This window comes from Alligator mississippiensis, chromosome 7 (genome assembly GCF_030867095.1).
Source record: "Alligator mississippiensis isolate rAllMis1 chromosome 7, rAllMis1, whole genome shotgun sequence".
Lineage (NCBI taxonomy): Eukaryota > Metazoa > Chordata > Crocodylia > Alligatoridae > Alligator > Alligator mississippiensis.
The window spans coordinates 77,940,734-77,953,401 of NC_081830.1; the positions used below are offsets into that span (position 1 = coordinate 77,940,734).

At 40.7% G+C, this 12,668-nt stretch overlaps 1 protein-coding gene and 1 long non-coding RNA gene across 5 annotated transcripts in view; one reads left to right on the plus strand and one right to left on the minus strand.

Annotated features, from left to right (window-relative positions):
• Positions 1-12,668, plus strand: part of NAALADL2 (N-acetylated alpha-linked acidic dipeptidase like 2) — a 1,094,482-nt gene that overhangs the window by 539,509 nt on the left and 542,305 nt on the right. The window lies entirely within an intron of this gene.
• Positions 1-12,668, minus strand: part of LOC109280934 (uncharacterized) — a 76,457-nt gene that overhangs the window by 46,050 nt on the left and 17,739 nt on the right. The gene's annotated exons all lie outside the window — the stretch shown is intronic.

Below are 12,668 nucleotides of genomic sequence, written 5' to 3' on the forward strand. Positions count from 1 at the left end.
AACTAATGCAATTGGGCCTCACAGAAAGTAAAGTATGTAGGTGTTCATAACAACAGTGTTTTGTTTTGGGGTTTTTGTAAACGGCACTAACTGCACTGTTGCTCCTTATGTACAAGGTAAGAAAACTAAAATGGAACAAATAAACTCCATTTAGATTCTAGGCAATGTGGAGCAGTACTCCATGCGTTTCCAGTAGTATCAGTGATATCATATATTTAAATCAGTACTAGGGTAAAAAGCTATGACCCTGCTGTTGGTCAAATGCTTTAATCACATGCAGTTTTGCATGTGTGTGATAAAGGGCCTGGATCAAAACCCATTTAAGCCAATGAGAATCTTTCTTTCTTTTTTCTTTTGGTCCCAGCCGGTTTCCAATTAAGCCTATTCAATTACAAAAGCTTGATTTGACTGAGTTAAAATGGCAAAGGCATAAGTAGTGTTATGTAGCCAGAGTTCAGTAAAGCACAATGTTTTGGACTAACTATATTCTCCCTGTTTCAGATTAGATCTGATTGCTCCCTCATTTTGCCTGTCTGGACACTGTGAATAAATTACTCCCATGAGCACATGCTCTTGGAGTGACTCCTGGTGCAGTGTTTGCTCCAGTCATGCCTAGGAGTGTGGCCACATAATAAGCTGCCATGCTAAGCGCTACAGGGAGATGGCTGTTAATCAATTCAGCATTTGGGCAGGCAGATTTGATATGCTTTTTCTACAAGGCAGGTCTACCCATCACTATGAAGTCATTCTCTGCACTTTTTTGTTTATAATCCAATGGCTCTATAGCCTGGTTTACTTATTTATGGAGCTTCAAGATTGAGCATGTAAAAAAAAAAAAAAAAAAAAGAGGGAGAGAGAGATTGATGTGCACTATTGTGTTTGAACTGACAAATATCCACATATCCCAGAGGGTCTGAGAGGTAAAATGAAGGAAGAGAGGTAGATTTGAAGCTGTGGGTGGTGAAGCGGTCATGGAGGCAAAGTATACCTAGAATGAAGAGGAACAGGCTGAGGAAGGACCCTGGAGAAAATCTGATATATGAGGAAAGGTGCACAAGGGGACCTCATTTGTGAGGTACAGGAAGCAGAAAGAAAGTTGCATAAGCTTGAAGAGGAACTGCATAGAAGAAGAGATAAATAGTGTCAACATTAGCTAATAGATGAAGGATGACAGCAGAGCTAAGAATAAACTTTCTTTTTCAAAACTTAGGTCCATCAGATTTTATTTCTGAATTCATAATGGCTAGTACAGAAATTTCTATGTATGTTCATTTTCTGTGTATGCTGGCACCCTCGATTTCTGTAACCTTTCTAGAGGAGCAAGTCTTGTTGCGCTCTTTAAATCACTTGGGAACTCTCTCCCAATGGAAGTCATAGAGCATCTGTAAATTGCATCTTTGTTTTCTTCAGAGCCAAGGACTTACGGATCTGCTTTATTCCATATCTGCGTTTTGACCGTTCAGTGTTGCATCAGTATTTGCCTAACATAATGCTCAGGTCCAACTACCTCATACTGGAGCTTGTTAAAGGTACAGTTGCCTGCAATGTAAAGATGAATTGTAACTGAACTACATGTAAGGAAGAACTGAAACAAGAGGGCTGTAGTTAGATGCTCACAACTTGTTGAACATGTTTGATCTTTTACATTGTTGGTTTACATTTCTTGTTTAAGGCTAAAGGGAGCCATTTATCAAAACCTGTTGTTCCAATAATGATACTGATTAGTGTATAACTTAAATTCTGATTATGCAGACTATGACTAAGTGCAGAAGTTCAATAAGCCTCTGGTGGAAAGTGTTTTAACTAGTGCAATTTACTTAAAGTGCTATAAGTTAAAGTGTACTCCAGCTGAACAGATGTGCATTGTTTTGTGAGGGAGGCTTGGTGCATGCCCACACTGGCCAAGGCCAGCAGGCAGGTTGTCCTCCCGCATGCCTCCGAGGAGGCTGCCAGAGAAGCACCCGCTGCCAGCTGGGGAATGTTGTGGGGAGAGGGGAAGAAAGGGAGCACCCACTGCCACAGGGACCTGACACTGTCTCCCACCCCCAACTCCAGTCAGCAAGCTATAGCGGTGACTTTGTGGCTGGGGGGAGGCGGGGGGGTCCCTTCCCTCAGCAGTAGTGGCAGTGGCAGCACATATTCCCTGCACCACTTGCTGCTGTGCTGGGAACTCTGGCAGGGGGCGAGGTTGGTGGAAAAGGAACCTCCCTGCCAGGTGGGCTCCCCCAGCTTTCCAGCTTGTGTCTTGGTGGGGGCAGAGCTGGGCCTGCACCACAGAGGGGTTCCTTTTCCACCCCCCTCTGCCAGAGTTCCTAGTACAACAGAAAGCAGTGCAGGGAATTTGCAGGGTGCGGCTGGCTACAGCTGAAGGAAAGGAGTCACCCTGATGTGGGGGGCCCAGCCCAGCTTGGCCTGACCCACTTGCCTCCTGAGATCCTAGCTACTAAGCTGGGGGGAATCTGCCCAGCATGGGGCGTGGGGTGCGCAGTACAAGTTCCCTGTGCTGCTTTTCGCTGTACTGGGAACTCTGACAGGGAGGTGGAACAGGAGCCCCCCTGCTAGGCAGTCTGCCCCCCTGTCCCCTCCCCCAGCTTGCTAGCTGGTGCATCAGGGTGCTGGGTCAGGCTCTCCCATGGCAAGGGTGCTCCTGTTCCATCTACCCTCCTCCGCCTTTTGGCATGGCAAAAAAGGGAACAGAGAACTCGCCCTACTGGCTGCAGCTGCAGGAAAGGAGTCCCCCAGCTGGGCTGCAGCATGTCACAGGGCCAGCAGGGATGAGGAGACAGAAATCCCCCTTCCCACTCCACCCCTCCTCTGGCCAGGCTGTGCCTCACAGCTGGCTGGGATCAGAAACTGTCACTGACTCAGGTCAGTGACAGCCGAGAGGAAGGGGCTGGCTTGGCATGGACAGAGCAGACAAGTCCTGTCTTAGGCAAGCATACCACCGTATGAGGGGCCCTTGGGATGCTGGCGAATGCAACCTGCCTTAATGTGCAATAGATGTGGCACAGACATTCCAAAAAAGTGCACAAACCTAAAGCACTTTCTAACAGCATGTCCATCGAGGGTTAACTTAGAGCATGCCCTGCCATTTTTAAAGTGATTTCAGTACTGTGAATGTCTGTCCTGTTATGGCCCTAAATTATTTTCTGTGCGCTTAATGTGCATGTAAGTGTAACATCTGTACCTAGCATATTATACTTTATTGTACTAGCTGCCTGTTACAAAAACTATTTGTCAAATAAAATTTTGTTTTATAGATGTGATATAACTATATTTGAAAACTGACAATCTTCCTTCCTTTCTTGTCTTAAGGTGATTGCAAGTAATCTGAATATTGGGGCATTTGATTTAGCTAGAAAAGATGTATATTTTTAGATGATCGAATTGAGTGAAAACCATATATACCTACTTTTTACTTTACACTGTGCAACTTTCTGGAGAAAGGTAGTTGTTAGAACCATTGCTTTTATCTAAGAGCTGAACTCATGGAAAGGCTACTTAATCTCTTAACTTGAACAATACAAATGATGATTGTTACTTGTACTCAAAATAAGGGCAAGCTTTGCATTAAAATAACAAACTAGAATACCTGACAAAGACTTTAGAGTTAAGACTAACTCTAGCCTTAACTGTCTTTATTATAAGCTTGCCTAAATGAGAAAGTGGCTTACCTTTATGGAGATTTATATTTGCTTATTTTGTGGATTATTTTGGTTCCTCCAAAGTTGACTGCAAATCAGTTTCAGATTAATCAAAATATAAGTCACCCTTGGCAAGATAAGTGTCTACCTACGTCTATCCACCAACTTGCCTCTATTTAATATTAATCTACTCTTAAATTAGAATTAAACGGTTGCAACTTTCAGGTGTAAAAAAGGCCTTTAATTAGATGTTGTAATGCACTGTTCTTTGAAATAAGTGGATGTGGCTTGTTGAGGCAAGAGTCTTATAGCTATCTTGGGCCATCAGATCTTTGACAGAATTGTATTTTTCACTAACAGGAAATTAAAACCATCAATTACCTATTTTCCTTTAAAATACCTACCACTTAAAACATGTTTTTGGTTCTCTTGAATAAGTTATTTTTTGTACAAACTCATATTAAATGAGATGCATGAGGTTACAGAAAGCCTATCCAACAGCTCTCCTGACAGCAGGTCCAGTACAAGATATCACGAAAAAGCCTTTTCTCTCAGTGTTACCTGTGTAAAGATTTCTAATAAAATTCCATTCATTCCATTCGATTTTGCTTTCTTCCCCAATTAGCTGTTTACAGGTATGCAGGTATTAACAGTCACTGGTTAAGATAAATTTGCAATTATGCATCTTTTTAAATATCTCCGCTTATGGCTGCTTTACTTAAGTTGTATTTCTCATGCTAAATGCTACAAAGCTGCCTTTAATAGTCTTTCTCTGCAAAATGTTGGCTCTGGATTTAGGACCCACATGCCTTGTTCCCACCCTGAGACTGACCATAACCTTTCTATTTGATAATAGGAAAATTTATTGATACACAGTGATAACAGAAAATACAAGCAACCAAGCAATTCTATATATCTACCAATCCTAGAGCTGTCATCAGAGTCAAGAAACATCTGGCTAGGGCACAGGCTCTGAAGGCTCTCAGGTGTCAGATGTCAGTAGGCTGGAGATGGGATGCCGAGGCGCCACCTTTCCCCACTGCAGTGGGGTGGATGGGGCTGGTAGTGTGCCCTCTGTCCATGGTGGCCTTGGGGACCCCTCCCAGGGGACTGGGACCCCTCTCAGGGAGCAGGACCAAGGAGGGGGAAGAGGAGGTAGACCTGGGGAGGAGGGGAGGACCTTTTGTTACTCTCAACCGTCTGCTTTTGTATTCACATTCCATCCTGATGACTCTTCATCCACAGCTATCACTGATTGGTTTCTCTGTGTTCATCACACTGCCCACATTCTGTTCCATCAGTATATTCCATGCACATCCCTACCAAAACAGGAATTTTAGGCCCCACTCTTTGGCCTTGTAAACTGGTGCCACCTTATTTCATGTTATGGAACAGTGTGGTACATGCCCCCAATTTCTCAGTCTGTGTCCTTTTTTGTTAGACAGCCTGTCTGTTTCCGGAGGCTGAGAAAACTGTGCGTGTAAGACCCAAGCTTTTAGAAATCGATTAACCCCTGCTGCCCACCCTAAACCGTGTGTGTGTGTGTGTGTCTTTCTTTTCTTTCTTTCTTTATAAAACTATAAGCCAATTCCCAAAAAGCAAACCTTTAAATACCATTTTTAAGCCATCACAAAATTGTCAAGACCCCCAAGTCTTCATTAGTTTTACCATTTTGATCGTTATCCTTTGTCAGCACCAATGAATGTACCATAGTCTTTTAAGAAAATGGATTTATAAACTGTGGTGACTATATCACAGTGTTTACTCAGTTTCCTAGGATAACAAACACTATTGTTGCTAATCACTTACAATACAGTTGTCTCCCAAAATCCCTCCACCCAACAGATTGCTTATTGGCTGACTTTTGCTTAACGGTTGACTTTTGCTTAATGGTTGCTTAAGGTTAGACATAAAAAACAATAAAAGATGGCCACACCAGTATTTTGTGCCTTCAGCAATGTGAAAATACAGCTTTATTTCAAACGTGTGGTCTCGCTGGAAATACGTATTCTGCCACTGCGTTTCTGAAAGGCCCTGTTTTGTTTTATTTGGCTGTATGTGTGTGTGCTGTTTAATTAATGTCATAATAAGAACAAGCTGAGATTATGAACCATAATTTGTATGGGCAGAGAGAGAAGAAAATGCACTGAAATTTACCTTTGTCATGTAATGATTCTGCTTTAGGTTTTCAGAGATTTAACTGATACTGCAGATTCTGAGTAGCTCACTTCATCTTTACTGCTTAGCAACAGCTACCCCCATCTGGCCGTCAGGATTAAACATTCGCATAATACAATGGCCCATTTGCACTTTTGGCAAGCAATTCAGGTGATTGCACACTGAAGTACATTAAATACTAGAGGGCATCTTGAAATCTTGATTCTAATTCCCAAACATCTGCATGTTGTATCTGCTTAATTTCTCTTGCTTGTGGTTTCCTTGATCCAGTGTTATCTTGAAGTTTTCGTTTGCTGGGACTGCATAAATGAACCAGATCCTTTTATTGTTTAGTGAAAGCATCAAATGTCCTGGAAGAAACTATGAAAGGCTTCTTGGGAAAAGATCCATTCCACTCACCACTCATTCTTGTCATATAGTTTTTAAAAGATCTAAAACTGTGGGAGAAAATAGGAAAATAGCTAAGAATTTTCCTTAAGATAAGAGGACTGGCTGCTTCAGGTATTTAGTATCATTTAGCTATAGCAGTATCTTTGACTGGTGATTCTCGTAAAATCGCATTAATGTGAGGGTTTTCCATAAATAGTGTGTAGTTAATACATTTGGAAGTTCCCCAACTTGTAAAATGCCTAAACTTTTAAGATGGAGCACGTTTTCAGGAAGGTATCTGAGATTTGTATTGCTGAGGATTTTTTTTTTCCTTTTTTATTTTTGACAGTATGGCACTTATGCCATATGTTCTACAACGCTGTGCCCTTTACCTTGCCTGTTTGCTTATCTATTTGCTATTTCACTTTATATAATGGACCTGACAGTGCTCCGAGCACTTGCACAATTTGTAATGAAACATTTAACGAATAAATCTAAACTGACACTGTCAGCTGGAAACCTCTCTGGTCCCAATAGCATTACATTGATAAGTTAATATACAGTGATAAAGAGCATATGGTTGACAATAAAATGTGTAGAATCATACCAGTATTAATTTTAAAAATGACCGTGAGTTTTGTTCCTTTTATTTTGTTACTTGTTTCCAACTTTCTGAACCAGATACTTACTTATTTACCTGAAATGTTCATTGGAAAGTTACCTGCTTTCTAAAGCACTGTGATTTACATGGAACCAATGAGTAATAGGGGTTTTCCCTAACTATTGCTTAATTTCTGTAGGATTTCCGTTAGCTGAGTTGCCTTCATTTTTTTAGCGTTCATCAGGAACAGGGGTCTCATTCAAGAGAAGCTAAACTTCGACCTTACAGAACTGCACAACTTACTAACTCTGACGTGCAATCCAGTCATAAAGAACTAAACATCATGAACTAGACTAACAGGTTCAGGATTTTTATAGTCAGTAGATTTTCTGTATAAAAGCTTTTGGGGGAAAAAAACCAACAACATCCACAATGAATCAAATATGTACAGAATTGTTTCTTGATTGAAGTTAATGGAACTGCCTTGGGAAGTAAAGGATTCCACTTGGACTTGATTATGCATTTGGTCACATTTTATTGAGACACTGACATGTTCCCTATGGCCCATGAAGAAAAGAACATTATAACATTTTGAAGTCTTGCTGGGTCAGTGGTTGAACTGCAAAAAAGGGTTGTACATGAACACTTCCCCCATGGGGAGGACTTTTTTTTTTTGTCCTTTTACACTGCAGTTATTTATTGCCTCTGGAGTTTAACCCATTCAGGTCCTCATAGCAGTGATTTCTAGAACTTAAGGCCTGCTGCTTCTCTCACGTATGAAATTTAGGATTAAACTATTTGGCACAGAGAGATTTGCATCTTTGTAAAATGACTGTAGGTGAAAGGATACTCAAAGAGGGCTGATATTATCTGTGAGATGCCTAACAGGTGAAGCTGCTCATTTGTAAAGTTGCTGCTATATTGAATGTTTTCTTTCAGGAAAGTGGTATTATATTAGAAAGCGTGATACTAAAGTCCTAATGCATGTAGAATGGGTTAATTAAATGTATTTTGGGCAGGTTTGGGTGTAACTCATAAATATAGCATCTCATATCTGGGATTTTATTATTATTATTATTATAATATATAGTACAAACTGAAACCTGTTCTTAGTGAGTGCTGAGCTTCATCAGCTAAAGGGATGGATAGAAATGGTGAAATTTGACTAGAAATTTACAGGAGAGTATTTTTGTCTGGCAAAAAAAATTAAGATGGGATGTTGTCTAGAAAAGAGAGCTCCTTGTCTAAATTTTACTATCCTATAAGAGATTTAAATACTTTCTTTATCTATTGACTATAATTTTATTGTGCTTGACAGAGTAAATACACAAAGGAGCAGATCAGTTAGACATTTAGACTTCTTGGTTAGACATATAAAAATCTGAAAGCTCTGTGTTAGGAAGAGACAGGTCCTGCTTGCTTTTCCAAAACAATGCAGCCTTTCACCTAAATCCTTTTCATATACAGAAAAAAAAAAAAAAAAAAAAAAAGAAGGCAGCAGTCGGTGACTTTGACTTTCTTCCTTTGAAGTGGATCATCTGAAGGGGAAGATTATCTCTTTCCTTTTGGTACTTGGGTTTAAAAGATCTTTGGACTTCCAAAAACAAAATAGAGACCAATATTAGGGGTCTGTAACTACTGTTATTTTCCATAATAAGCTTTTTGCAGTTCAGGAGTTATTCTGAGAGTGGAAGAAATACCAGCAGACAGTCGTTGTCACCTTGCGCTGCATCAGATAATTAATCAAGCCATGTGTCACTGAAAATGAGGTTTGGTTGGTGCTGCTGGTACTATCTTGATAAACTAAACAAAAAACCATAGGTTAACCATGATTTGAATGTGGAGTGAAATATTCTTAGCCAGGTACAGACATTACATTTTTACTGGTATAAGTGATCAGAAACCAGTCTGTACCTGGAACAGAATAGAATTTCAGCACACATCAACTGGTTTTAAAATGACGCAACCAGGTCTAAGATTTGCCCCAGTGGGCGAATACGTGTTTTGTTTGCTAGTAACTATATCAGGCAGTGATGAATTGGATAACCTAAGTTGTGTTTTTCTCTGCCTCAGTGTCTCTTTTTTGACCTCACTTAAGATGTTGGTGTAGTGTTTTCAAACACCGACAAAGTTGGGAATCCTTTTTTTAGTAGGTGCCCAGGCCAGCATTCTAAAAAATCATGAAAGTTAATGTCTTTTTAATTAGCTGTGGTGTTTCTCTTAATGTGAAGCAAGACCGGCAGAACCTAATTCCAGGAATCCAAAACAAAATGGAAGAATAGAAATAAAAACTTGCTTGTGATTTAGTTCCCAGCTCTTCTGCTTACAGTCTGCTAATTCTCATTGGGGCAGATCTTCAGATGGGATAAATGGGCAGGGCTCTATAGGAATGTTTCCCTTACCTGAGTGTCTTTTTTTTTTTTTTTTTTCAGATGCTGAATTACATTAGTGTTTTCCACAAGTGCATTAAATGCTTTTCAGTTTTCATTTCTATAAAGCAATTGCTGTTACTCTGTGATCACAAATGGAAGGGGAGCTGTTTTGCACTAAGTGGGAGGGAAGAGTAGGGTGACCATACCTTTTGGGTTTTTTTCCCCAGACAGTCCTGTTGTACAAACCAGTCCTGGGCATGCTGTCAAATGAAAGTTTTGTCCTGTTTTCAGTGGGACTTTCATGACGCATGCTTAAAACGGGACTATTTCACCTGGCTCTCCAGCACTCTTCACCTCGCCCTCCCCCAACCTCCTGCTCTTTCTGGTGCTGCATACCCTCCATTCCATCCAATTTTCAGGCAGTTTGAACCCCCTGTCCTTGCTTTCTAGCACTCTGTACTTTCTCTTCCTTCTTTCCTGCTTTTCTCCCCATCCCCTGGGACAGTTTAGAGACAGCTGAACACATAAAAGAGGTAGAGTGAATGGGTGGTTTTGCATACATTTGCCATTTTGAGACCAGGTGTTATGGTCCTCTACACATGATACAATGTTGCTGTTCAGATTTGTATATTTCCAAACTGTAGAAAATTTTGAGAACTTCTGCATTAAGTGTTAAATTGGTTAATTGGTTGATTTCATACTGCACCTTTCAGGGTGTCTGTACGTGAGCCGGGGGATGCTAGAGCAGCCCTCCATTCCTTCCACAGAATGGAGCTAAGGGAGGCGTGACCAGGCTCTGGCAGGAGCTCTGATTAGCTCAACAGGGAATTGATAATAGTGTTTATCACCCAGTTAAGAAAACAGAGGGACATTACCACCTACTTGTTGATTCTGCCTGTTGATTCAGCAGGGACCTAGCCAGCATGTGGTCTGGTAGCTAATACACAGCCACCCCCTCAGCAAGACAGAGGGGAAGGGGGAATTCCTGCTTAGCAGGGAGTGGTGAGGGGAGGGGGAAGCAGGCTGCAGTCTCTGGAGCTGCAGCCAGGGAGCAGAGGGGAGGGGCCAGCCCTGCTGTGGAGCAGAGAGCCCTGCCCAACCCAGAGAGCATGCTGGGATGCTGGGGGAGTCTGGGGGAGACACTGCATAAACCGGTTTGAGGCAAATCAGTTAAGTCTGATACTTCATTCAACCAGGTTTATCTCAAACTGGTTTATGTGCACTGAACAGTTTCTGATCACTTAAACTGGTTTATGTGTAATGTCTGTCCCTAGCCAAAGTGCTCTTAGTTTTGCTTACATATGGTAGGGAAGGATGTGGTCAAGGTAGCCAGGCAAAAAGCCTTGTGCACAGTCAAACAGTCTGGTCTATGGCAAACATGTGACTTGAACTTGGATCTGTTGAGCAGAAATACATTGCCTTAACCACAAGGCTATTGAGGGCTTATATTTATTGAAATAACTTAACATTTTGCCTTGTTTATCAGCATTTGGTATATTGAACTATTGTTATATGTTTATACCTTATTAATTCCTGTTACAAACGAGGGTACTTGATTTATAGCTACAGTGGGTAGCTAGATTTCTACTCAGAAAAAATATGGCACGCCATGTTTTTCAGACAACATTATGCTAGGAAAAGCAATGCTCTCTCTAAAAAAAAACAACGAAAACAAAAAATTTGACTTCTCTAAGACAATTCCTGTCAAATGTGAACATCAGATTTTGAGCAGTTCAAGTTTGCTTGTCATAGGAAATTATGAATTTGTTGTTAATTGTTGAAAATACTTTTTTCATATGTACTTATGGAGGATGATCCATAAAGAATACAACTGGTACAACTACCAAATTAGGGGTACGTGTCTTTCAGTTTCCAGCCTCTATCCCATATAGAAGAATGTCTTGGAAAAACATACCTAGAGAAAGCATGGAATTTCCATCCTGGAAATTTTGAAGAACAGGTTAGACAGACAGTTGCCTGGGATGATTTAGTCAAGGATGATCCTGCCTTGATCAGGAGCTGGACTAGACTTGTGAGGTCCCTTCCACCCCTCCTTTCCCATGATCCTATGAAACATTATAATGTCAGTTGCTGTACACACATACCATATGTGGATCTCACAGGTGGGATTTGTGTGGACAGAGTTTGCGGATGTAACCGATTCGTGAAATACTGTGCAGTTTAATTATGATTTAAGACTTCAGATTGTCTTTTAAGTTGAAGAATAAAATAACTAACCTCCTTTTGCTGGTGAAATTGTTTTTGCAATGATCACTTATATTATTGATAAGTGTTAAAAATAAAAGTCCTATATTCAGATTCAGAATAAATAGAAATTCATGATTTCAACAAGACCATTCGACATGGAGTTCATTACTAAAATATAAAGGGTCTTTACTAAAATATAAAGTATTTCTGGGGGATTGTTTGTTGGCAGAAAGTTTTCTTTCAAAATTGGATTGATGAGGTACTTTGAACAAATCTCACTTGTTCATTTTTTTTTTTTGGATGGCTCTAACTACATACCGTGTATGTGTTATGAGAGTTAAGATGTTGCTTATCATCTACCTCCAGATGCAAATTAATGCACTATGACAGGGGTTGGCTCCATAGGTTCCACGGGCTGGATCCAAAGTGGCAGCAGTGTCCAGTTGCCCTGCCCTACGAGAAGCAGCAGCAGCATAGGCTAAGCTCAGAGCTCCCTGGTTCCATAGGGGGTGCGGAGAAAGCCCTGCCACCGTTGACCCACTGCCGAAGCCACTGGTCTGCACCAGACTGAGTCGTTCCAACCCCTGCCTTGAAAAGGTTGCAGCTTCCCGCACTATGTATTTACGTCGTATTTACAGCTCTTGCTCTTTGTTTGTTTTTGGTAGTTTTTTATTATTAAGATAGGACAGATTAAGAAGTTTAAAATTGAAGAAAATGGTTAGCGATTTAAAAGTAATGATGCTGCCATTCAAGTAAGTGTTTTAACTTACTAACTTATCTAGGGAGTAGATTACAAGAGACTTTTATGAATAAAACCTTTTCCCCCCTCTGCCTTAACAAAAGAACTATGTCGAACTATGAATGAAGGAGCTTATTCACTATTACTGGATACAAAATACGCATGGGTTTTTTTGTTTCTTTTCCAAATGCTGCTGCAAATGGAAGTTCTACTGAAAGCAATGAAGCATTAGACCCTGCCCTTGTTGCTTTGCTGTAACAAAAATATTTATTGGTGCTAGGTGTACCAGGAAAAGTTGTTACCTGAATGAGCACAGCTGAACACATTCCTATTTAGGACTGATATTCAGCTCATCTTCTGATGACAAGTTGTTGCAAGAAAATATGGAGGTTAGGATTGATGAAGCAGTTTGAAGGGGGTGGGGGTGGGGAAAGTGGCTAAGAAGTTTTTGTTTAAAAAGTATTTCTCAGAATGCACCGTGCAGTGTTTTGTAAGTGGAAGCATGAAGTTGCTTGCGTTATTTTTTTTCCTCCAAAATACCCAGAGGGCTTAGTACA